Source organism: Sinohyriopsis cumingii, chromosome 5 (assembly GCF_028554795.1).
Source record: "Sinohyriopsis cumingii isolate HCF-2022 chromosome 5, ASM2855479v2, whole genome shotgun sequence".
NCBI lineage: Eukaryota > Metazoa > Mollusca > Bivalvia > Unionida > Unionidae > Sinohyriopsis > Sinohyriopsis cumingii.
In genome coordinates this window covers 84461976-84487857 of record NC_142965.1, presented here as the reverse complement: position 1 = coordinate 84487857, position 25882 = coordinate 84461976, and the positions used below count along the sequence as shown (strand labels likewise).

The window sequence follows — 25882 nt, the reverse complement described above, 5'->3', positions numbered from 1 at the left end:
CATTCACTGACAATTTGCATGACTCATATGGAGAAATGATTACAGAAAAGTTAAAACTTGAAACATTTTTGTTGTTTGGAGTTCGTTTTTAGGCTTTTCTTGTTGGCGCCTACTCACTGATTACATACATGTATAATGATGGTCTATACCCTATCGGCTGTATATCTACATTAACCACAGTCACTTTTAACGACTCCGGACGGGAACAAGTCTATTCTTTCACCCGACTTTTCCCCGAAACCCTGACAAATACATAAGACATTTATTAGAAACATATTTTTGAGATTTAGGAAAATCAATGAAATGTTTTCAGCAGGACTATCTATTCGGTCCATTTTATTAACTTAAATAAAATTCCCTATGATTCAGCCAATGTGGGTATGTGAGAAAGCTTGCCAGTAGCTTCTCGTGGGTCGGTGGTTCTTTCCGGGCTTTTCCCGGGTTCTTCCTCCACCATTAATACTGGCCGCCATGTATAGCCTATCGTGTGCTGAAAAATAGCGTTGAACCCCACAGCAACAACAAATACAACTCCTTTCCAAAGATAAATGCAAACTTGATATTCACGGTCTCACGCTCATAATCGAACTCAACTCTTGAGGATATAAAGCGAAATGAACACTCTTGAAATCTAGAGGTAACAAAATGAATCAGTCCGTTATGTGCGCAAACCTCACTTCTTTTATATTTAGACAATGATGATATACGCTAATTTACGAAGTTGGATTGAAATCTGACTGGAATTCGGTCATCAGAGAGAAAACAAACTCAGTCACATTCACGATTACCTCGTAAATAAGTGTAAATCGGGCTTATAATCAAACTCAATCAAACTTTCTCATGATATAAGACTACAAACTTGTTCAGAAATAAAGCTGATAAAGTACTGACAGTCTCTGTTGATTAGATGCAATAGTATATAGCGGATTTCAAATGATTTAATACTGAATTTATGAAAAGCTGGACATTATTCAACGAAATTTCATAACTTTAATATTAAATCATTTCACATTTGAGAATCTATCATTCTTTTTTAGTTTTAATGAAAATAGTTTAGTGAGAAAAAATAAATAATTTTGTTCATTATGACAGACGGCAGTTTATTTACTCCTAGAAGTTAACATTTAAACCACTCTCACGTATAGGGTGGATTCCATGTTGTAGGTATGCCGCTCCCTCCGTCCAACCCCAACCCCCTTCTGACCGCTATCAATTGACCAATACTCTTAGTTTTAGTTTTTGTTGTTCTTCATCTTGTTTGGGCTTTAACGTCATTTTTCAGCAAATGATATGCAATAAATGGCGTAACGAGCCATGCGGGGTAAATTGGCCATATTAAGACACACGTGACCTGTTCACCCTAAACTTTTTTTTGGCAAACGATTCTAAAAGTGCCCGCAAAATGATGTTGAAAGTAATAGTAAAAACAAAAAGTTACAAAAAGCGGGGAAAGTAAAATTTTCCCATCATCGCAGTCAATCAGTAAAGAGAACAATTCTGGGCTTATTTGAACCAATCAGAATCATATCAAGTGATATGTTAACATGTTGCAATATCTAAAATATTAAACTACACAAACTATATGCAAAGTTAACAGACTATGTGATAAGCGTGGATCTCGCTCATAAGTACACCAAACTGAATCTCTAGTACCCGGTCTAAATTAGCAATCGATATCATAGGAAGCAGCAGAAGAGGGTGTTCCGACCCCCAAAAAATGTCGGCCGATTTTTTGGGTGAGCCCCTCATCAAGGCCACGTTTTGCCAAGTAGTGTTGACTCATTAACCTATCCAAAGGCCAGTCCGAGGCTTGTATACATGAGTACGCTACCGAGTGGTTTTTGTGGCGGGGAACCAAAAAAGATGGCAGCGGACAGATTTATCTGAACTAAAAACAAAACAGCAGAAGGAAATAGATGCGACCAGGTTGAATGACGTTGGATATCTCTTACATCTTGGGTAATTGTTTTCTTTTTCTTTGTCCATTGCAACTGTAGGATCGTTTAGAGATTCAGAGGATTTTTCATTTTCCATTGCAATTATTGGATCGCTAATAAGTGTGAAAGAGTGTTTTTGGTTTGTGAATATACAACCAACAGCCCCCCCCCCCCCCCCAAGTGAACCCCAGGCGCTTTAAAATGAACGCCCATTTTGGGGATCGGGAGTAGGGGGAGGTAAGTTGCACCTGGTTAGATTCTTACAAGTTTACAATTAGCCATTTAAGTATATCTCGTATTTTTCCGATGCGTCGAGCGTCCCCCCCCCCCACTATAATAGCATCTATTGCAAACGATGACAATATGTCTACCACATTTTTTGGACTCGAACCCATTAAGTACGATAGAAAGTTTGTCTATATGCTCTTTGGCCTCTGTCTCACTAAAGAATATACCATAAACTAATTTATATGAACATACGCTTACTGAACAGATATACAGACATTAAACATACAAACGTATTCAGATCGTACAATTTATTTTTATTTAATGTAACAGGTATATTTCTCAACAGAGTGTACATTAATCGATTTTTGGCTGTGTAAAACTACAGCGTGTTGCAGCGCATTCAATCACCTGACCAGTGCAATGTATAAATAGCGACGAAACCCTGCGTGTTATTAATAGCGGCTAGGTATTTTAGCGCATCCACGTGACCGTGGCAATGCCTCAATTCTGAGTATAATTGAGATCAGGGAATTCATTGTGACTGGAGAAAAAAAAATACATGGAACCATTGGAATGTCCAACGCATGGTAACATAAACTATATGTGACCCGTTTTGACGTTTTTTATGTGCTATAAAATATGAATATATTTTTGATTTTTTAGTCACCGGATGACTAAATGTTGGCCTAATAATACAGATATAATTACAAAACATCTTTGACTATTCTGTGTTTATTGAATGATAAACAGTATCTTGATTTTTTATTTTTGAGTCGTTTTGATGTAGCGGAGTTATATTTACCGTCTGCAACATTCTGAATTGATCTAGAATTAATATCAAAATATTTTTCTGCGGAGTACATCGAATTAAATTAAATTATCTCGTCTGTATCTAGATTAAATGATTAACCTGTAGTGGTAGGTTTTTTTTTCTTCTTCCAGATTTTCTGCGTTTATCCCTTTCGCTTTGTGTTACAGCGTCTAGATTTTCAAAAGGATTATTTTTTCTGATAGAACTGATATGAACTTGAGTTCGATCAGTAACTCGATTAAATGATGAAATTTGTTTTATCGGTGTCACAGAACGTCTAATTGAAAACCGCACAAGTTTTGCAACTGTTTTAAAAGGAAGTGAATCATCTACATGTCATGTCCAAATTCATCTTTTATGTAACTGATTAAATTGTTATATTTTACATGGGGAGGAAAGAGGCTCGTATTGTTTTGTTCTATATATCTGCTCAGATCTCTGCGATTCCATCCATTAATTTCATATTTGATTTTATTGTTTACTCGATCCGGGCAAAAACACCGCGATCGATCAACTCCTAGATAACGATAACAAAAGCACCATGAGGCGTGGAGATCACAATTCAGCCCCCACCTCCGACACATATAAACACGTGTTAAAACCAACGTACACACAAATGCTTTGACCTGACATAGACCCAGATTCCAGACTCAACTCTGCACACGATGCCTTGAATTCTAATGCTTGAACTGTATTATGATTTTTGTTCTCCACAAGATAGAATGGAGAATCATAACCAATACAATACTAGGTTACATACTTCTCTGTATCCATGCAAGCTTCATTATTTAAAACAAAATAAGACAAAAATCAAATCTAACTGTTGAACGACTATCATGATCTTTGTTCCACATTCGATCGAATGCCACAATTGCTTTATCTATTAATATTTTTACATTTCTTAAAAAATATGTATGACAAAATGTTATTATAAATCAAAATACTGTTTTATACACTATACAACAGTTAAAACGACTTTTTCAGTAAGATATTCTCTGTAAGATACAGTGAAGTGACAAAATTTCTCCATGAAATGATTATGTAACGTTATAAATGGATGTACTGTCCTCTACTAAATGAAAAAGAAGCCTACCTTGCTTCATAATTCCAATGCGTTTCAAGACGACCTTTCTATGTCACGTTATTTATGTCTGCCCTTCGAATATTTTTTAATGTTTACATTTAATAGATAACCCAAAACTCGAAATGGAATATCAACCGGAAAATTCACAACTCAGTACATCAAAGAAAATAATGAGAAACAGATTTTTATTTTGAAAAAGTATAATAGTATCAACTTTACTGGCAAAGGTTGTATATACGTGTTGTGATAAATCACAAGAGCTAGAAACTACGAGGGTCTAATTTTAGCTTCTGTTGGGATTTTCTCGAATGTGGTGGATCATTAGGTATGAAGTGCGTCACCTTCTTAATATGAGGCGCCGTAGCGGACAAAAGCTAGTCCAATGAGAAAGTTTCAGTTGAAATTTCGATGTCGTATGTCGAGAAATCCAATATCATGTGTTGGATCAAATTGCATGTCCTTAAAGCTCCATTTTCTAAATCGAGTTTTTATATTTTATATGTTGAATTATACAGTGGTGGTTTAAAGTTCTATTTCCTATGTCGACGTTGTACTGTATATTTTGAATTACACAGCGGTGGTTGAAATTCCAATATCACATGTCGAGACTCCCTAATTCACACGTTGTATGCAACTGGTTATGATGTAAGTTCCATTTCATGTGGCGAGCATTTAGATTTCATCTGTTGAATTTCACAGCAACGAGAAGCAGCCTCCTTGTTTAAAAATAACGCCATTCGTTCACGAGAGCGACCTTAAGCGAAAAAATTCATAGTAATTCTTGACCTGTTAATGGTAACTTTCAAACTGCAAATGCATGAAATGTAATGGCGCCTCATAATTGAAAACACAAATGATATATCTTCATACTCGACATTATTTTGAATTGTTAGAGTGGACATCGTATAATGTTACTTTTAATAGCAACACAACAGTTCACCATATAATAATAACAATTCTGATAAGTATAATAAAATGTCTAATCATCGCTGTGTAATTCAACAGATACAATCTAAAAACTCAACATACGAAATGGAACTTTCGGAACAATCAATGTGATTCAACGTGTTAAATCGAAACTCTCGACATGTGACATAAAAAATTTCAACAACCGCCGTGTATTTCAGAAGTTACAATATAAAAATTCGACATTGGACATCGAATTTTCAACCAGCGCTGTGTAATTCAACAGATGCAATCTAAATACTCAACATAATTAGGATTTCTCTACGTATGACATTGAAATTTCAACCACCGCCGTGTAATTCAAACGAAACAATCTAAAACCTCGACATAGAAAATAAAACTTTCAACCACTACCGTTTACTTCAACAGATACAATCAAAAATCTAGACCTTGAAATGGAACTTTAAGGACAAGCATTTTTGATACAACACGTGAAATTGGAATTCTGGACATATGCCATTAAAATTTAAACTGCAACTTTCTCATTTGACCAGCTTTTATCCGCTACAGCTCATATGTTACAGTATTTCTCGAATTACATGCTTGGGATCTAGCACAGTCCTACATGTAAAACCTGACGCTGATATCTATGTTGTGGGTCTCAACAAAACAAACAAAATCAACATGCGCTGTCTTACATGTCGGACTAGGATCTAGACTCATGTTATTCCGTCTAACTTAAGTAGGGCAGGCATTCAGTTATCTTTTGTGTAAAACAGCGCAATATCCTTCCAGAGATGATAAAAAACGATAAAATAATGTGCACTATTCTTCAACAGACGGAATAAGTTAACAACTAAACTTAGGAAGACAAATCAATGAGAACTGTAATATTATGCTCATACAGTTTACTTAAATTTAAAATCTGTCAGATTTAAAGTGTCGAAAAATCATGATATTAAGATTGTGTTCAATGTAAAAAGGCTGAATATCGCCTTGAAAACAGGTAGAGTTTATGCATAAGCATGAGTTAAAAAGGAAGTTGTGGTAGTAAAAATCTACGTTTCTACCAAACCTATGTCATTTTTCTGGATTATATATTATGAGGCGAAGTAGGCATTACATCATTCGACAGAAATTTATGTTGGTTCATTCTAAGCATAGACCTTCAAATGTGTGTTCAATTATAAGCATAAGAGAACGAGTAAATGTTTCCTGCAATATTTTCTCGCGTAATATTTGTTATTTTGGTAATTTTCGAAAGAACCAATTCTATTCTTGTAAAGTTATGGTTCCAGGAACGAAGGTTATCACCGAAAATGACAATAGGAAAATGTTTGAAATCGTCTCATTTTTTAATTGACTGCACTCCAGTTACTGTCTTCCCTTAGATCCTATTTCTTATTCACACAATGAAAACAATGTCGCGCACATTAAAGAAACATTACTCTTTTTGTTCAATGAAGGGTTTGTATTCCAATTTCTGAAAAAGTGTTTTGAAAATTTCCAAGAATTCTTTTTTTCAGAAAAATTGTATATCAGTCCAAAAGTCCGCAAAACAGTGCAGATTCATTAGAAAGGAATGAGAAGCTTTAGCTATTTTTCATTTCAGCAGTAATGAATTGAATTTCACTGAATCCAGATCTAATTGGAATTAACGAAATTATGTTCTTATTTTTCTCTTTTCTCCAATTATTCAAATCAAATAAACAACATACCGGCAAGTGTACTACTGTGTACTATTATGAACACAAGTTTTGTAATATCAGCTAATACAAAAAGAGTTACGTAACAGCGATCAAGACTAAACCATGGCAAGGTAAACTGAAAGTGACACGCATTCCAAGACAATCATTTATACTTTTTACTTATAAAAGTTAAATGTTATCTTGTAACAATGGCTGTTTTGTGGCCTCTGAGGGTAAATATTAGGTAAATGCAATAGAGGCAATCTACAGAAAAGCTCCTAAACTAAATTTCTTTTTCTTATAACTCTTACTAAAGCCTACATTTCATATAAAACGTATTAGAGAAAGATGGACGAGCAGGAAGACTGATGTATACAAACACATCTAGAGAAAAGCAAAATATTTAAAACATGTTTAAATGCACGAAATATGTATTTAAACACCTAACAATGACTAAAAGGGTGTGGATAAAAATCAAACTGAAAAATGTATATATATATATATGAAAAACAATACTGGATGGGGTGAGAAAGTTATTTACAAAGTAAGTAAGAGTTATTTTGGCAAGGAAATAAACAATAATTAAAAGAAGGAATTTGATAAACCTGACATGCTTGCTGTGTATCGAGATTCTTACAACATTTGTACAATATATGCATACAAGGTAAAATAAATTCTTAGTGGTTCGTTGGATGATTCCACTGAATCTAATAAACCGTGTCTTTTCTGCATCGTTTAAAGAAAATGTCCATGACTACAGAAGTGTATAATGTTTCCTTGTTCGTAAAATAATATTTAGTTTAACAAAAACATATATCTTTTATCAGTCTCTTTACCTGTTAACTGTATTTTCCTTCATGAAGGATGTGCAAAGTCTCCAGGTATACTATTCTTGAATGATGTTCTCAACAGTCAAAATAATCTTGATGATCTTTCATTTTGTATAGTTTAAAGTGATACTTCAGATGTCACAACCTGTTTACCAAGAACGCACTTGTCCTTGTGAATGCTTTTGGGCAAAGACGAGAACGATCGTTTCAGACACCATTCAATGGCGTAACTGATTTGTGTCTATAGGAAGCACAGTACTAATTCAGTTCCCACTATGCAAACACCATGCTATTAAAAATTCATTAACTTTAAATTTCTGAGCGCTCATGATCAAACTTATAATTATCAGTACAGATGAAACCTGGATGACAGCTTCCGTGTAGAGAAAATGATACGAGCCGCGACATTTTCTGGACCGACAGGTGTTTAAAACATGCTTTCAATTCCGCACCAAAGAGTCAGGTGCTAATTTCAGTAAAGAGTGTTCCAAGCTCACTACTTAAATGACTGAAATTCCATCAAGAAAACAATGTCTCTATTTTTTTTTCACTTACAACTAGGATAAGCTCTCAAAGATTATTTTTCCTACAAAATAACGTCCATTATTAACCAATCCAGGCTGGTTCCCATTTTTCCATACAATTAGTATCGTGTGTCCTATATTCACCCTTGATTTTCTTGACAGACCTAGGAATAGTAGTAGTTCAGTGCATAAGTAAGCAATGTGCATAGTTCTGTTTGTCAAAGACTTTATTAGTGAATATTAATTATGTTGCAAGTTCATGTTCACCTGGTGCATTTAAGTATTTGAGCTTTATTTAGAAAATCAGAAAAAAATATTTAAAAAAAGCTGTCTAATAAGAGTCCCCTTTTTTAATATCACCACTTATCTAATTTAATACTGAAATATATTACTAGCCTTGTCATATTATGTAAATAATGAGTAAAAGGTCAAGGTGACCATCTATATGTACATGTATTATTACAGAAAATGAGATTTAAATGAAAGAAATTACCTAAAATTACCCCCAGAAGACATAATGTAAGACTAAAGTAAGGTAGACATAAGTCCAATAAAATATAAAGTATGAAGTTTCAAAACATTCACGGAAAGAAATTAGTGGGATGAAAAATCATGAGAGGTATTCACCATTAAGAAATGGTGGAAGACACCTAAGTGATCTTATCTGAAGCATTATGTTTCAAAACACAACTAGGAAATATTATATTGCTAACTGTAATTACTCTATAGATGGTAAATTGTATAAATGTTATATATGTATTGCTTAGATATAATTCAAAGTGCAAAACACTCCACCTAACATAGTCAAATCTACACAATGTTCCCCCTCCCCCCTTCTTGGCAACAGCTGATATATCTGAATATGCATTTAATACCCTACCTATTGTTGACAAATCTTAGCTTCGTCCCAGCATATGAAACTGGTTAGAACTTAGAAGTGACACCCTGATTATAATACCCTACCTAAAGTCACTCTGTGGTTTACATAATGTATTAATTTTGCTTGTTATCCACAAATAGAACCATGCGATTGCATTTATAGTAAAGTTAATTACACTTGCATATGTGGAGTCACTGTATTGCTGTGGCTGTCTATAGGAATCACAGTACTAACAACGTAAGACATGCGTCCCTTCATACACTCGTACCTCTTAGGCACAATAATACAAAATACAATATAATTATAATTAAAACAACAAAAAGAAATGTTTCCTAACAGAAGTTAAAGTTTTTGCTCCATGCTATATTTATATAATGGCAATTACAAATAAATACTGATGTATTGATGGACACCTCTACTCTGGTCTTTGTTCTTATCTCATATCTAGATAATAATCAGAAAGACATTCCTGCCCATGAAAAATTAAACTTTCTAATGTAACATTAAACTTTTTAGGGATAGAACCAACATACCTATGCAGTCTGCGGAAGACTTCATGAACCAGAGCAGATGTATGTATGTATGCATGTGTAAATTCTGTTCTGGATTGAATCTATCTTTTTGCACTTTTGAAGAATCTATGTACTGGCTGCAAACTAGTTTGGAATTAGAAAATATTTTTGATAATAGCAGGATACCTCATAATATTCTGCACCAAAGAGTCAGGTACTAATTTTAGTAATGAGTGTTCCAAACTCAAGATTGTTAAAGAAATGAAATTCCATCAAGAAAACAATGTCTCTATTTTTTTCACTTACAACTAGGATAAGCTCTCAAAAGATTCTTTTTTCCTAAAACATAACTTACATTGTTAACCAATCATGGTCAGCCAACCCATATATACTCTATTTTAGTTTCACCCATTTCCACGCTGGTGCCCATTTATCCATACCATTATTACCATGTGCCCTATATTCACCCTTGATTTTCTTGACAGCCCTAGGAATAGTAAGTAGTTCAATACATAAGTAAGCAATGTGCATAGTCTGCTTGTCAAAGATTAAATTTGTGAATATTACATTATATTGCAAGTTCATCTTCACCTAAACATCAATGGTACATTTCAGGCAGCATTTAAATATTTGAGCTTTATTTAAGAAAAAAATATAAAAATAAAGCTGTCTAATAAGAATCATCTATTTTAATATCCCCATTTAACACTCTTCAAATTTAATGCTGAAATGTATTGCCAGCCTTGTCATATTATGTAATTAATGAGTAAAAGGTCAAGGTGACCATCTATATGTACATGTATTATTACAGAAAATGATATATAAATGACAAAAACCACATAAACTTCCTCCCACAAGACATAATTTAAAACTAAAATAAAGTAGACATAAGTCCATTAAAATGCAAAATATGAACTTTCAAAACATTCACTAAAAGAAATTAGTGGGATGCAAAGTCATGAGAGGTCATCACCATTAAGCATGGTGGAAGAGACCTAAGTGATTTAAAACACAAATAGGAAATATCATGTTGCTTACTGTAATTACTCTATGAATGGTAAATTGTATAAAGTTTATATATGCATCGCTTAGATATAAACCAAAGAGCTAAACACTCAAGCTAACAGTCAAATCTACACACTGTTCCCCCTCCCCCTTCTTGGCAACAGCTGATCTTTCTAAATATGTGTTTAATATCCCAATGAAAGTCACTCTGTGCTTTACAAAAGGTATTAGTTTTGCTTATTATCCACAAATAGAACCATATGATTGCATTTATAGTAAAGTTAATTGCACTTTCATATGTGGAGTCACTGTATTACTGTGGCTGTCTATAGGACTCGCGGTATTAATTCAGTTCCCATAGTAAACATATGCAAACACCATGATAATAAAAATTCAATAACTTTAAATTGTTGAGTGCTCATGATCAAACCTATATTTATCGGTATAGATGAAACCTGGATGCTAGCTTCTGTGTTGAGGAAAGGATATGGGCCGTGGCATTTTCTGGACCTGTTTGTGTTTGAAACATGTGCTTTCAATTCCACACCAAAGAGTCAGGTGCTAATTTTAGTAATGAATGTTCCAAACTCAAGACTGTTAAAGGACTGAAATTCCATCAATAAAACAATGTCTCTATTTTTTCCCCACCTACAACTAGTATAAGCTCTCAATCCTGATCAGCCAAACCCATATATACTCTATTTTATGTTCACCCATTTCCAGGCTGGCTCTCATCTTTCCGTACAATTAGTACCATGTGTCCTAGGTTCTCATTTTTCCATACAATTAGTACCATGTGTCCTATATGAACGAGGTGTTAGGCCCCGTACAATTGTCAGAGATTTTAAATATTCCACAGGCAGAGATTTTCTATAACTGTATGACAGTTGTTGCATCTAGACGAATCATTTATTTTTTTTGGATGGGAGGATATGTGTACTTGTAGTCTTTTTATGCATGCAGGCCCTTGAGTCTTTGTATCATTTCTTCCAAGGGGTGAAGGGCATTTAAGATCGAATTTGAAAGGGTTAGTTTTGTTTTACTCTATTCCAAATGGGCATAATTAATAAATTTTTAATACTAAAATGTACTTTATTCTTGTAACTCACTTCAAAAGGTTTACAACTGAATTGCACAAAGATCAATTTATAACAAGAACAACAGCAGCTATTAGTATTATTACTGCCAGGTAAAACAATGCATAGAAGTAATAAAAGTCAGTCAAATTTCTACAATAACATTGTTTCATAATTATTTAAAAGTCCCTCGTGGACATTACACAAAAGTTACATTTCAAGATGAAAACAACAATAAGCTTTACCAAACGCTGCATCATGTTTGTCCTAAAACAATATGGCCGATGGCGCAATGCCTAGTGGGTAAATGACAATACAGAATAGCTCGCAAAACAACCCTGTAGAAGAATTATGATTGGGGGCCATCCATTTAGTATGTATGCAAAAATCTGGCAAAGCTTGACCCCTCCCCCCTCCCTGTACACATGTGTACTTTATTACCCCCTACCTGTGTACGTACGCTTGATGCAGCCCCCCCCACCATTCTACAGAACGACCTATATTTAATCCATGCAGAAACGATCAAGTATTAATAATAATAATGTGTTTAATAAAACATAGTCCACTGACGCTGAATGTCTGGCTGCATCAAAGAAATAAACTGCCTAACTTTAAAAAGTTTGGCATGTGTCTGCTAAAATTTAAACGCCGACTAAACAGGTTACACATAAGACAAATTATTATTGAGGTTTCACCCCCTCCCCATTTCCTATGCATACATACATTATCAGTAGACCCCCCTCATATGCAAGTGTATGCATTTGGGTTAACCACCCTCCCCCCTCCATACTAAATGGATGGCCTCTTGACCCTCTACATTACATGCGCAAGAAAATAATCATACAGCTGCAAAATGAAATCACCAAGAGAACTGCACTGCTAATAAAATACAAACATGAAGTCATAGATGATATTTGCAGAATCACCATAGCAACACTGTTGACCTTAGTGTGATGGGAATTTATGAATATGTTAGCAATTATAGGTACACCAATCAGAAACATTGTTGGAATCATATCACTAACAACTGGTTGCTCAGACAGCGCTGGTAACAATCATGTCACTGCTGCATTCATGAATACAAGTCTATTGAGAACTACTCACGGCAGCACAAAGAAGTGCCAATACAATTACCAATCTGTACTCGATGGATATTGATGACAAAGCGATTACCACATTTGAGTTTGAGATCATGTTTGTGGAAATGAAAAACCGCCAGCAACTCCGAGCAGTTACAAAATCAGACTGTAGTACATTTACAAACAGTTGTTTTTTGTTGTTGTTGTTTTTTTTTTTTTGGTTTAACGCCATTTTTCAGCACACGATAGTCTATACATGGCGGCCAGTATTACTGGTGGAGGAAGAATCCAGGAAAAGACCAGAAAGAACCACCGACCCACGAGAAGCTACTAGCAAGCTTTCTCACATACCCACACTGGCCAAATCCGTGACTCGAACCCATGCAGACAGAGGTGAGATGGCAGTGATCCATAAAGGACAGCGCTTTAGACCACTCGGCCACTCGGGGTCCCCCATTTACAAACAGTAAAATTCACCTTATAAAATGACAAAAAATGTGAAGAAAACAAGCAGATCTTATACCACAGACTATTGCATAAATACAACGCCTGCATGGTTTCATTGCTGCAAAATAAGTCCAAGAAATGGAATCAGCTCACCCTGAGTGTATCAGATATGGAATGCTCTCACATATTGCCCAGTGCAAAACATTTGGTATCAATCTACATGTACGTTCAATAACTGATAGTATTAAGTCCATAAAAACATTTGGTATTGACAAAAATGATGTACAACCCATACTTTATAGTAATAGATTCAATGAAAATGTCCGGTATCAACAAGAGCGATCCATAGCCATTAGCTATTAGTCTCCCAATAATTATTAACCGATTCAATATTGCAGACGACAATATATTAGAACAAGATATATATAAAAAATTCCAGCAACCAGCGAAACTAGTATAATACCATTACAAAATCTTCCAACACTTGCAATGCTTTCAGCAGCAGATGGACACTCAACTACAAAAATCTTAAAGCATTTTATGGAACGATGATGGAAAAATGGTTTATGGAAAAATTGTTAGGTGATATTAAATAAGAAATTTTGGAAGATATGGTGGATTAACTTGTCGGTTAACCAACTGTGTTGTACCTGATCAGTTTCTTCACAATACAAAAAATGTGTGTACTTGTTGTGTTTGTTAACCGTGGACTTGGTGGTCGTGTATGTAGTAACATGGTAATATCAGCTTTGTTGATTACTGATCTAGGTTGAAGGCTTCTATCCCACAACTTTCCTCTTGTATGGGCATCTGTGGTTAACGTTCAAGCTATTCTGTAATGATTGTTATTACTCTATTGGGGATGAAACGATTCATCAATCCTTTTGCCTATCCAGTACACCAATCGATACAAGAGGCAGAGAATAGATACAAAACAATACTTACCCCAAACAAATTACTTTTAATATTTAGCCGTCATAAATAATTAAAAGTTGTTTACTTTTTAATTCTTGAATTCTGAGATGAATATCACAGGCACAGGCACTAATTTTTGTCAGTTAAGAAAAGAAAAAGAAAGCCTACTGACAACACATGCTTGCCTTCTACAAATTAACACAAGGTGACATGGTTCATAATGTCAACCTTCTCGCCAAAAATGTATGATATCGTAGGCTGTGTATAATGAATCTTATTGATATGTGGCACAGGTGTGATGTTTTACTCCTTAGGCTCTGGTCTTTAACTAAATAACATAAATAAGCAAAATTCAACATGTTTTGTAAAATTCAACAATTTATTTCCCTAGAATACAAAGCAAAAATTCAAAAGAGAAAGTATTATGAATGAAATCCCAAATAATCCTAAAGCTCTGTCACAATAGGATGTTACAAAGTAATTCCAATATTAAATGTGCTGATGTACCAATGGTCTTGAATATGCTGATGTACAAACAGCATTGGTGTATCACATGATATAATACAGAATGTCTTTGAATGAATTCACAATAATCCCAAAGTAGTGTTTTAGTCCAAGATAAACACTTTAAGTCCAATGAATAATTTCAATAAATTATTCATCTCAAAATATAATGGTGCAGAACCAAAACATCTGATCATTGATTCCCAAAGACTGATATTAGCAGGAATGAATAATTGTTTACTAAAACCTCTTTATATTCAAACTGTCACCTGACCTATGACAACAGATGTTCTGGAAAACTAATAATTTCTAATGGAAAAATTTCAATAATTCATGAAAAGGCCAGGCCTTGAACTTAATTCAAATAATCATCATTAAAATTCAGGCAGACACAACCCTCAATCATGACAATAGTCAGGTGGGCCAAAACTCTTAACCTCAATCATGGGTAAAGGTCAAGCACAAATCATAAATTAAATAAACACAGCATGATCAGGAAATAAATTGGAAAGAAATTATAGAAATTTTAAAAATATTTGCCACTTTGGGATTGGATTAGTAATGGTGTAAAAGCATTGCCCTTTTTGTTTATCAGCAATACCATGTTTCTCTAATACTCTCAGTGCAAGCATGGCACAGTTAATTACCTCACCCCTGCCTCCAACCTGTATTCAGAACCAAGCAATATCATTATGGCAGACATCTGATTATTGGAAAAAGGAAAAAATTTGGTTTATTGTTCATTTACAGCCCATATCACTCCTTTGGAAAAACATCCAATAAATACAGATGTATGCTCATAAACTTCAAGGCAAACTGGAACATCTGCCAGATATCTTGAAGCTTCAGTCTCCTGAAAAAATAAAGCACAGTAATAAGAGTTTACAGCTCAAAAAGTTAAATCTATACTAATAATCACACACTTGTTGATTACTGAAAATGCAAACCCACAATATGAACTTCATCAGATTCATGGAACTTTATCATGGGTGTAGAAGTTGGAAAAATAGTAGAGGAAAATATTCTGTTTGAAATATGTCTTTGAATTCTGTATCAAATTCATATTGAGAATTCTTATCTCATGGCTGTTTTCCCCATTCCATTGTATTAATAATGAAAAATTTATCATATAGAATCATAAGGTTCAACGATATTGACATTGATGTATGCATTAGTAATATATGTTTTAGCATCTAATGGCACATCAGCACAATAATGGCCATATGAAGCCAATTTTTTAAAAAAGTTGCAATTAATCATTGCAATATGTCCAGTTCACTGAATAACATATCTCTTAGTTAGATCAAATATATACAAAATGCTAATATAGAAGCATGGTAACAAGCAAATTGCCAGGTAACAGAATAATGAAAATAATAACCAAAACTTTAGATTTTATAAAAATAACCAACTTAAATCAACAGTAATTAATTTAAGAAGAGATACTGTGGTGTGGGCAAATTCCCTGGCATGAAACACTGTAGCCCTACTTTATAATACTTTATATGTGCTGAAAATGTTTCATTTTATAAATAAATTACAAAGTTGTTTCTAGAAGAACTGAAGGAGGAAGTCACTTTCAATATATGTTTTTATTATGTTATGTTTATTGTATTCATGTTGTAATTATGTTCATCTGTTTTTATCTGTTGTATTTAAGTCAAATTGAAAGCAACTTTCTTTTATGTCAATTGTCACAGGTATTGTCTGTATTTCGTATTGGTAATTGTCTGATATTATGTTATGTATCTATTTTAAACAATCTACTACATAGTGCACAATAATAACTGTCAAAATTTGTTACAAGACACCTTTTTTATTTAGGCAAGAGTCAAGCATGTGCCATTCATTCTTCATTAACATGTAGTCACCATTCCTGATCCCAATCTCTCTCGCCTTAGAAAGTAGAAAACAAGACTTTCAAAATGGCCACCATGGTGGCCATTTTGTTGTCGAGATTGGTACCATTTTAATTTAGCACCAGTTATACATTATAACAAGTCTTCTTGTGAAACCCAATGACAATACCGCTTTAATGAGTAAAACATTGTTAAGATGGTCATATTGGCAAGCATAATGAATGTTTGAATGACACCATTTTCATTTAGACCCCATAATAAGTCTTGCAATGAATACTAATGTTAATATAATTTTATGTTCAGGTAGACTTGTGATAAAAAAATTTCAAGATGGCCAATATGGAATCCACATTAGATTTCCAAGCAGCAACTTAACTTTATTCAACAAGATAGTCATGATGGTGTCTGTGATGGTTTACTGGAGGTCTTTGCAGCACCATTTCCTTCAGGACCAACAAAACAATGTAAAACGTCTTGTGGTGAAACACCCAAACCAATAAAACTTATCTGTTAAGTAGCTGTAAACATGATTTTCAAGATGGTCACTGGTGTCCATGCATCCTTTGGGAAAAACCAGAGACAATAAGAAGTCTTGCATTGAAAATCTCATGTCAGTATGATTTTCCACTCAGAAGGTGGCCATACTGGAGGTCCAAGCATCATTTTCATTTAAGACTAACAACTAGACCATGGGATGAATGTGTGGGTAAAGTTTCATGGCAAAGCTATAGCCTATACATTTATCTGATGCAAATGCCATTTCATTTGGGGAACCAAAGAAGTGTGAGGACTTTTCTTCAAACAATTAATTCTATGTAAACCCTTCAAGTTCCATATTCTGACTGCCTGCACTAGAATTGAACCAGACATGTAAATAAAACTAGGGGACCTCCCAAAAAGTATTCCCTGGAGATCTTCCAATGCCTGATAAACTTAAGATCAAAAAGTGTCAACTACAGACATTTATCTATCTCAAGTTTACAAATCAAAATACACAAAACCTAGATTCTATATACAAATTATATCTATATTATTCACTCTCCAAACACACAGAATTCTGACATTTCATGTGCTATAGAACTTTCCAAAAAAATGTTGTATTTAGTGGGAAATTACTTGTAAAATATCTCCTTATGAACTAATTCCAAATTACACTGTAACTACTTAACTCTATATTAAGCACTTAAAGTTTACAATTACTAAAAGAGCTGCAACTTTCATAACACTGGTCACAAAACTAAATGTTTGGCTATAGAGGGAAACTTGCTTTATTGCAAGTCTACAAACTAGGGGTGAAATCATTCATTGATATATGAAACTTCTGCTGTAACAATACATATATCGATACAAGAAATGGAGAATTGATACCAAATGATACTTATCATAAGTTATTTTAGTCTTCATGAATAAATATTGCCTCATTATTCTTTAAACAGAATTTGCAGTCCTAGGCACTCATTATTTTTGTAAAACTAAAAAGAATATTGAGAATACACGCTCACCATTTGCAAATTAACACAAAGTGACATACTGTAATTTGTAATCTGCCCCTCTCCCATTTATAATTATCTTAACCCAGCAGCATGTTCAGCATATAGGATACATTCCGAACATGTTCTACATGTATAATGAAGTGGAACACGTTTGGAATGTATCCTATATGCTGAACATGCTACTGGGTTAAGATAATTGGACAACAGTGATGCGCAGAACTCCCGTAAATTATTTGAACATCCCACATATGAAAATGTGCTCGGCAAAGTATACAATTTTTATTTAACCATTATAGTCGCATCTGTTGTTCAGGTAGGCAACTGTTTACACATCTGGGTTCTTCAACCATGACATGACTGGTTGATAACTAAATTTGATTGGCACATCATGCCCTGGAATAAAGATGGCATAGTTTGAAGGATGTTGTACAATTAGTCGTTCAAATATGGACTTCCTAGAAAACCCAAAATGGCTGATTTCTGGCGTGGTTCATGACATTTTTGTAAGCAAATACTGGCTGGTGATAGTAATAATTTTTGAAGTTATGAAGTATATCAGATTGCTGGAGCCTGAAATTTTCCAATGGAGATACCAGTGAATGATTTTGAGATCGATAATGTGCGAGTATATGCTGAATGGACAAAGAAGATGGCACGATGGTCAATCTTTCCTTTCAGTGGTATTTCAAAATTAAATGTAGAAAGGGCTGAATACTGAGCTTAATTAAAATACAGACTATTTAAAAGTATAATGCAATATTTATTTTATTTTTTATCTATCAATTTAGCCCTGTGGATCATATGCTACAAAACCATATATCCATACCATGGTAAAGATGTCAAAATTTTAGGAAATAACAACCTGGTACCAGTCGATCTGAATGATCGGTTACCCAGGTACCTGATCAAATGGAAATAATATTAAACGTTTAACCTGAACTGCTTTGTTGCAAGTTCATCCATGCCAACATCACAACCCCCGAGAGGTATAAGCATCATTATTACTACATGTAATATAAGTGGCAAAAAAGCAGAATCTGAGCATAAAAAGGGCAATCTATATATTACATGCAATAAATACATAAAACCATATGAAAAACATTTATTTTTGCTACTTACCTTGATCTAGTTCAAAATTTCTGTCACTGGATTAGTACAAGGATACAGACACAAAACAAAATGATAAATTATTTATACACAACATTCACTTTAGTTTGCATCACATGTTTAACTTTCACTGAAAAGTCATAAACTAAACTTAAGTCTACAAATTCTAAATGCTCTATTACATCACTGTTGAATTCCTCTTTCAAAATTTGTAAAGCACTATTAATTTGTACTTTTCCTGATGCAAAATGTTCTTCAGTTAAACAAAATCCCTCTCCAAACATTTTTAGACATAAAACATCCACAAGTCACATCGATAAAGCCAGTTTCACTTAATATTTGCCACCATTATATTTTTCAATAGTGTGCATCAAATTATTAGAAATCTGTTGCACATGGTTTCAAATTCAAAAAAATATGTTTTCTTGGAAACATGTCATGTACAGTTACTATAAATAGAAAACAAGGAAACTTTGACGTACATAACACAAATCGAAAATATAAGATCAGAAATATGGAGGTCTACGATGGATAAACATCACATGACACGAGCCTCAAATTGTACTCATTATTCTTTGTCTTGCTTACTCCTTACGTTGCCAGAGATAATCTTTGATCTGAACTTGGAAACGTGTTTTCATTGTTTACTGTTTACATGAACCCTATAGCTAATTTTATTACCCAGGCAATTGTGAAAGTGCATCTACCATATACCTGGGTACCCACTGACACCTTTATATCAGGGTTAAGATAAACTAAATAAATAAGGATGAAAAAAATGAAATTAAGAAGATATTTATTTGAATATCTCTGCTGCACAAGCAGACTATGGCATTTGTGGACTAAAAACCCTAATACAGCTTTATGGAATAGATAAGAAATCTGTCATGGAGGTCAGTAAACTACTGAGTCAAGAAAGTAAGTTTACGTTAGTAAAAATTCCTATTTTGGAGCCTCACCTTTCAGCACAGATAAAATAACTTCAAATATGTACATCTTCATTGCAGTCTGGTAGACGTAAACTCATCAGTCCAGGAATGGCTCATTAAGATGATGTTGATGTCATTCTGTAAAAAGCAATAAAACTGATCTATAGTTACAATTTTTATACCTTTTGAAAATCAACCTCCAAAATGCTGTTCTTAGAGCTTGCTGTATAAACAATTATAATGTTCATAATGATATGTTTCTGTACAAGTTCAACAACATGAATGATTTTTTGTTGTTGTAGGGTTTAACGCCATTTTTTTCAGCACACGATAGGCTATGCATGGCGGCCAGTATTAATGGTGGAGGAAGAACCCAGGAAAACCCCAGAAAGAACCACTGACCCATGAGAAGCTACTGGCAAGCTTTCTCACATACCCACATTGGCAGAATCCGAGACTCGAACACACGCAGATAGAGGTGAGATGGCAGTGATCCATAACGTTGAGCGCTTTAGACCACTCTGCCACTCCGGGCCCCAACAACATGAATGAAGAAATTTAATTACAAAAGGCAAAAGTGTACAGTATCAAGAGGTATATCTATTTAAATAGTTCTTACACCCCTCCCCTTTTTTGAGTCTCTAACCAAAAGTACATTGGTCAATGATAAATGCCTTTGAATATAACTTAAGGTTATCTATTGATGTACAGGCAAAACAAATGTTTGTTCTGCTCCAACCTATAGAGGGGTGGACCTGTCAGTGGGATGAATGGGTTTTGATAGATATATATTATTAACTATGATAAAACAATATAGCAAAATAGATCTGCAACTTTACTGCAATAAAAATAATAATTCATCTCCTTAAAGCCTGAACCCAAACAAATGAATTTATTGTAGCATGTTGTTACTCAGAAGGCTAATGTGGTCATTTTTCTTTAATAACTAAAACTATTGATGACGTTGATCTAAACATCTATACAGTTTTATCATGCAATAGGTCTATAATCCATCTCATAAGTGTTCTTCAGTTGATGATAATGACCATAATAATGATACACAACTACTAGTAGTCTACCGTCAACTCACCTTTAATTTTGGAAAGTAAATTAAAATTTAAGCTCATAATTATTTAATCTCTATGCAAACTTTTGCAATTTTGGCAAAATTTCATAGTCATTGGCAAGTGCAACTTTAAATCCTTGCTGTTTCTTCAAATGAAGCAGTCTAAACAAGACCTGCCTACATTAACTTCAGAGCTAGTACAATAGGAAACACACATTTTCTTGCCAAGATTTTCAAATTAGCTGCTGTGGTGTACATTTTAGCTCTCAGATTGATACCATTTTCATTTTGGACAGAGCAAACAGCATTCAAAGTCTTTCTGTGAAAATTTCATGTCATTATGATCATCCATTCAGTAGTGACAAGATTTGTAAGACCGCCTCCATGGCAGCCATATTTGAAGTACAACTGGAACCATTTTCATTTAGGACCATCTATGTATCATAAGAAGTCTAAACCCATGCTGATATAGCCATCCATTAGGAAGGAATAGAGGTAACAATATTTTCAAGAAAGCCACCATGGTCATACAGGACCAACTAAATACTATAAGAACTCTCCATGTCAGATCATCACCATTTTAATTTAGAATCAATACAACATTATAAAAAGTCCTTTAATGACAATCCCATATGGATATGACAATTTATTGAGAAGTAGTGACAAAATTTTCAATCTGGCCCCTGTGGCAGCCGTATTAGACTTAAGGTTGGCAACATATTTATTTATGAAGATACCATAAAAAGTCTATTGGTATAAACCTCATGTGAAAATGGCGTTCCGTTCAGGAGAAGCGATAACACAATTTTCTACATAGCTGCTATGGCAGCCAGAGTGATCTTCAGATCTGCACCATTCTCATAAAGGGCCAACCAGACAACATATGAGGTCTTTTAGTGAAAACCTCCTGTTGGTACAACCATCTGTTCAGGAGAAGCAAAAATAACAAGCTGACAGAAGTGGTGGCCATAGTGGATGTCAGATTAGCACATGTTCATTTATGACCAACCAGCCATCAACGAGAAGTCTTTTATGGAAACCTGATGTTGATACAACCATCCATTCATGACAATATTTTCAAGATAACTGTTGTGTAGTGGTCATATTGGATGCCAAATTGGCACCATTTTTATTTATGACCAACTGGACACAATACAAAATCTTTTGGTGAAAACCCCACTTTCTGTTCCTCTGGAGTTGCAATAAATATTTTCAATGGCTGCCATTGTGGCCATATGTAATGTCAGATTCGTACCATTTTCTTTTAAGACCAGCTAAAAATCATAAGTCTTTCAGTAAAAACCGCTGCTGATATGACCATCAGTTCAGGATGAGTGGAGACAAAGATTTTTGTCCTGATTTGCTGCTGTCATAGCCATCTCATGTCCAAGAATCACAATTTTTATTTAACAACTAGACCTTGGAATAAATGTGCATGTGTAAAATTTGACGGCGAGCTTAAAACTGCTGCAATAGCTCAACAAAAATAAAATGGCAACAAAAACCTTGGTGAAAAATTTGACACTCCTACAAAATGTCCCACAAGCAGAGTCTGTATTATTTATCCTTTGTTTTTATGTGCCAATCATTCAACAGTGAGGCATTAAGAATAAAAGTGGCTTTATCATATAATTTCTTTTGTCATTTACTTATCTATGATCTATATCAGAAATTTATGCTATTCAGGCCTAGAATTTACATGCATTTCTTTGTAACCAGAAGGATTTGCTGATTGTGAAATTTATAAGTCAAGCTAAATCTTTACTAATTCTTTCCACAAACAAAATCTGGAGACAATGGCAACTTCACCAGCTATCACACATCACAATACTAAAATTATGAAAACTGCTTGTCTGACAGAAAATTTACAATCCACAGGCTAACAGACTATTGCTAATTTTGAGTCCTGTTATTAAGGGTAAATATTAATAACAAAACTTTCAAGATGGCCAATGTAGCAGGTTGAACGTCACCATTAGGACCAACCAGATATCACAAGAAGGTTAGTAAATATCCAATCCATTAAGTTGAAGTAATAATAATAGTTCAATATGGCCACTGTGCTGGCCATCAGCTCCATGCCAGTTTCATTTTGGACCAACTATACATCATAAGAGGTTTTCTGGTAAAACTCCGAACGTAACATTATGTTTCATGCAGTAATAAATAGCAGTAACAAGATTATCAAGATTGGTGGACACAAGATGGGCACCACTTTCATTTAGGACCAACAAGACACAGTAAGTCTTTTAGTTAAAACCCCACATTGGTGTGACCATCCATTCAGGTGGAGTTGTGATAGAATCGGCTCTCAGATTGGCACCATTTTCGTTAAGGACTAACTAGACATCATTAGAAGTCTTCATGTGAAAACCCCCAAGTGAATACAACTTTCCATTCAGAAATAGTGACAAGATTTTTAGGATGGCTAATGAAGCAGTCATATTAGACATCAGATGACCCCATACTCATTTATGACCAAATGGACATCATAAGAAGTGTTGTAATGAAAACTTCATGTCATGTGACCTTTCATTCTGAAGCAGTAGTGATTACAACATGCAATTACATCTGAGATTTTAGGTGGGGTATGATTCTGAATGGGTCAGATCAGGACTAAAACAGCAAGGTCACTGGTATCAAAGTGCAATTGGAAAGGTAGTGGGTTTCAGGTAGTTCTACAATGTAAGACATCAACCCTGATATATATCATATGAGGACAACATCTTACTGCTATAACAATCTGTACTGTGTAGCTGTTACAACCATGTCAACAGGGGAATGCCAAATTCAGGGAAATTAAAATTTCTGACACAACAGTCATCAAGTTAGCAATGTAACAGTGGATAACTTAATCAGTAACATGAATGGTGTACAGCTTTATAAGGGTTAGTGGAGCTGGTTTATCCTGAGAGAATAGTTAGTAAGGATTATTATTATTATGAGGACTTTTGGATTGGAAATATGAGAATTAGTGAAACAGAGTTTCAAGATGTGTCTTTATTTCAATTCACAACTAATAATGATATGATTTTGAAAAATCTTAAGTTCATATAAATTAGTTCTGAAGAGTGAACAAATGCTGTGGTCGGGATGTCAATAAGAGATGGTACTCTCAGGAATTGAGAAATGAAAAAAAGTAGCCTGATGTATAAGCTCCAAAGCCTGTATCAATACTGGTAGTACATGTTTGGGGGCTGATTTATCCAACAAAGTAGCATCATATTAGGAAACAAGACAATTGTTAACATTAAGCAATCTGAGTCTAAACTATATACCTGTGACAATTCACTATGGGCTGCCAACTTTCATTATGTGAGATATTCATGAGAATAACTTGGCCTGTCTACTTGGTAGGAACAGAGCTACACAGCACTGTTATTGCAGTAAGATATTAGAGGCTCCATCCCCATATGCTTTCAGATTAGGATTGTCACACACTGTAAGACTAGGATTGATGTAATAAAAAAATGAAAAGGCAGAGAAAAACTGGTTGGTCTAGGATTGGGGCAAATGCTAACAAGTACTCACCTTGAAGCAAAAGACTGTTTTTCGTAATCTTCAAATCAATACCGGATGTCTCTGAAGGCTTGATGTTCAACAAAATTGAAGTCTCATCAGCTCCTAGCATCATGTGAATCTGTTGTTAAACTTCGCTGCGATTTGTCATTGCACACGACCTTTTATCATTTTCAACTGAAATGTGACTAAATGATCTCCCAAGCATATTTATACAGATTGCTGAAGACATTCCATCTGTAGCTTGATGCAAAAACTGCAACTGATGATTGCTGATCAAGTAAAAAATCCAGTGAATAGGACCAAGACTAGGGCCTTCATATTGTGACAGCACATTGCCTTCTACTCACAGAATAGACAACACAAGTCCAATATTTGTCATAAGAAATTGGGTTTTATTGTGCATGAGGTTGGCAAATGGAGATAAATACATTTCTCCTGTTTTGTTATACCCTTCTCATATGGGACAACGGTCAAGTCATGTTTTCCTTGAAGCAAAAGAATCATCAGGCACTTTTCTTACTGCAATGCCATAACCAGCACCCTTCAGAAGCTCCAATGGAATGACCACCACTAATATGCTTTCATACTATGTTGTTTATACAGACAAGTAGCAAACTAACCAATCAGAAAGTTACTTACCACTTGTCATACAATAGAACAACCCAGCATGAACAGTAATCAGGATAGCTTCATTGCTCAGTGAACAAAACTTGAACAGGTAATTATGGTTCAAGGTTGCCTAAATGGCTAAATATGTGTAAATGAGAATAACACAATAATTGCAACTGATGACTTTATTTCACTTGGCCACAGGAGTTCATTACAAAATAAATAAAGGGTATCTGTCAGTGGGTGTGGGTGGGGGACTCATTGTTAGAGGCTACCGCCACATCATCAAAATATCAGACTTTTGGAGATCAGCAATTCTCTTCAACAAGGGGAAATTTGCAAACATGTAAAAAGAAAAAAAAAAAGGAAACATTTTTATAATGCCATTAAAGAAATGCTGGTAGTAATACATTTGTACAAGTATATAAAAAGGGGCACTGAAAACAAATTTTTCCCTTGTACAGTAATTGGCAGGGGTCCAGAAATTTTGTCAAAATCAGGTTGTCCACAGACAAGTAAATTAAAAGTTTAATGTCCATATAAACAATTCACTTGTCTGTATATTCATAGTTATAAAGAATAGTGAAGACAGGACTGTTAAAATATTTTCTTTTAATAAGCTCCACCATTTACAGTATGGACCTGTGACATATAAAAATACTGGATATTTCAACTTATTTTTGGACACAAATCTAACAAACAAGAATGCTAAATCAGTACTAGCATCTGAAAGGAAGAATATGAATTTAGTCTTGGATATTTTATCCTGGATGTTTTTCAATAGGATGTTATGTATACTGTTGATAACATCTATGCATGCAGTTCTGTTGATGTGAGCAGTTCCAAGTTCAGCAACATTTTTGATTTGAAG

The 25882-nt window shown here is 34.4% G+C and overlaps 1 protein-coding gene across 2 annotated transcripts in view; it reads right to left on the bottom strand.

The window, feature by feature from the left end:
- LOC149799649 (serine/threonine-protein kinase TBK1-like) overlaps window positions 1-25882 on the bottom strand; it is a 110653-nt gene that overhangs the window by 79980 nt on the left and 4791 nt on the right. Inside the window, exon 1 of one of the 2 annotated variants that reach the window (XM_089958994.1) lies at window positions 4070-4163. The exons of the other annotated variant lie outside the window; for it this stretch is intronic. The gene's annotated coding sequence lies outside the window, so the exon portion shown is untranslated. Of the gene's footprint in view, window positions 1-4069; window positions 4164-25882 lie in introns of those variants that run through there. 2 annotated transcript variants of the gene reach the window in all.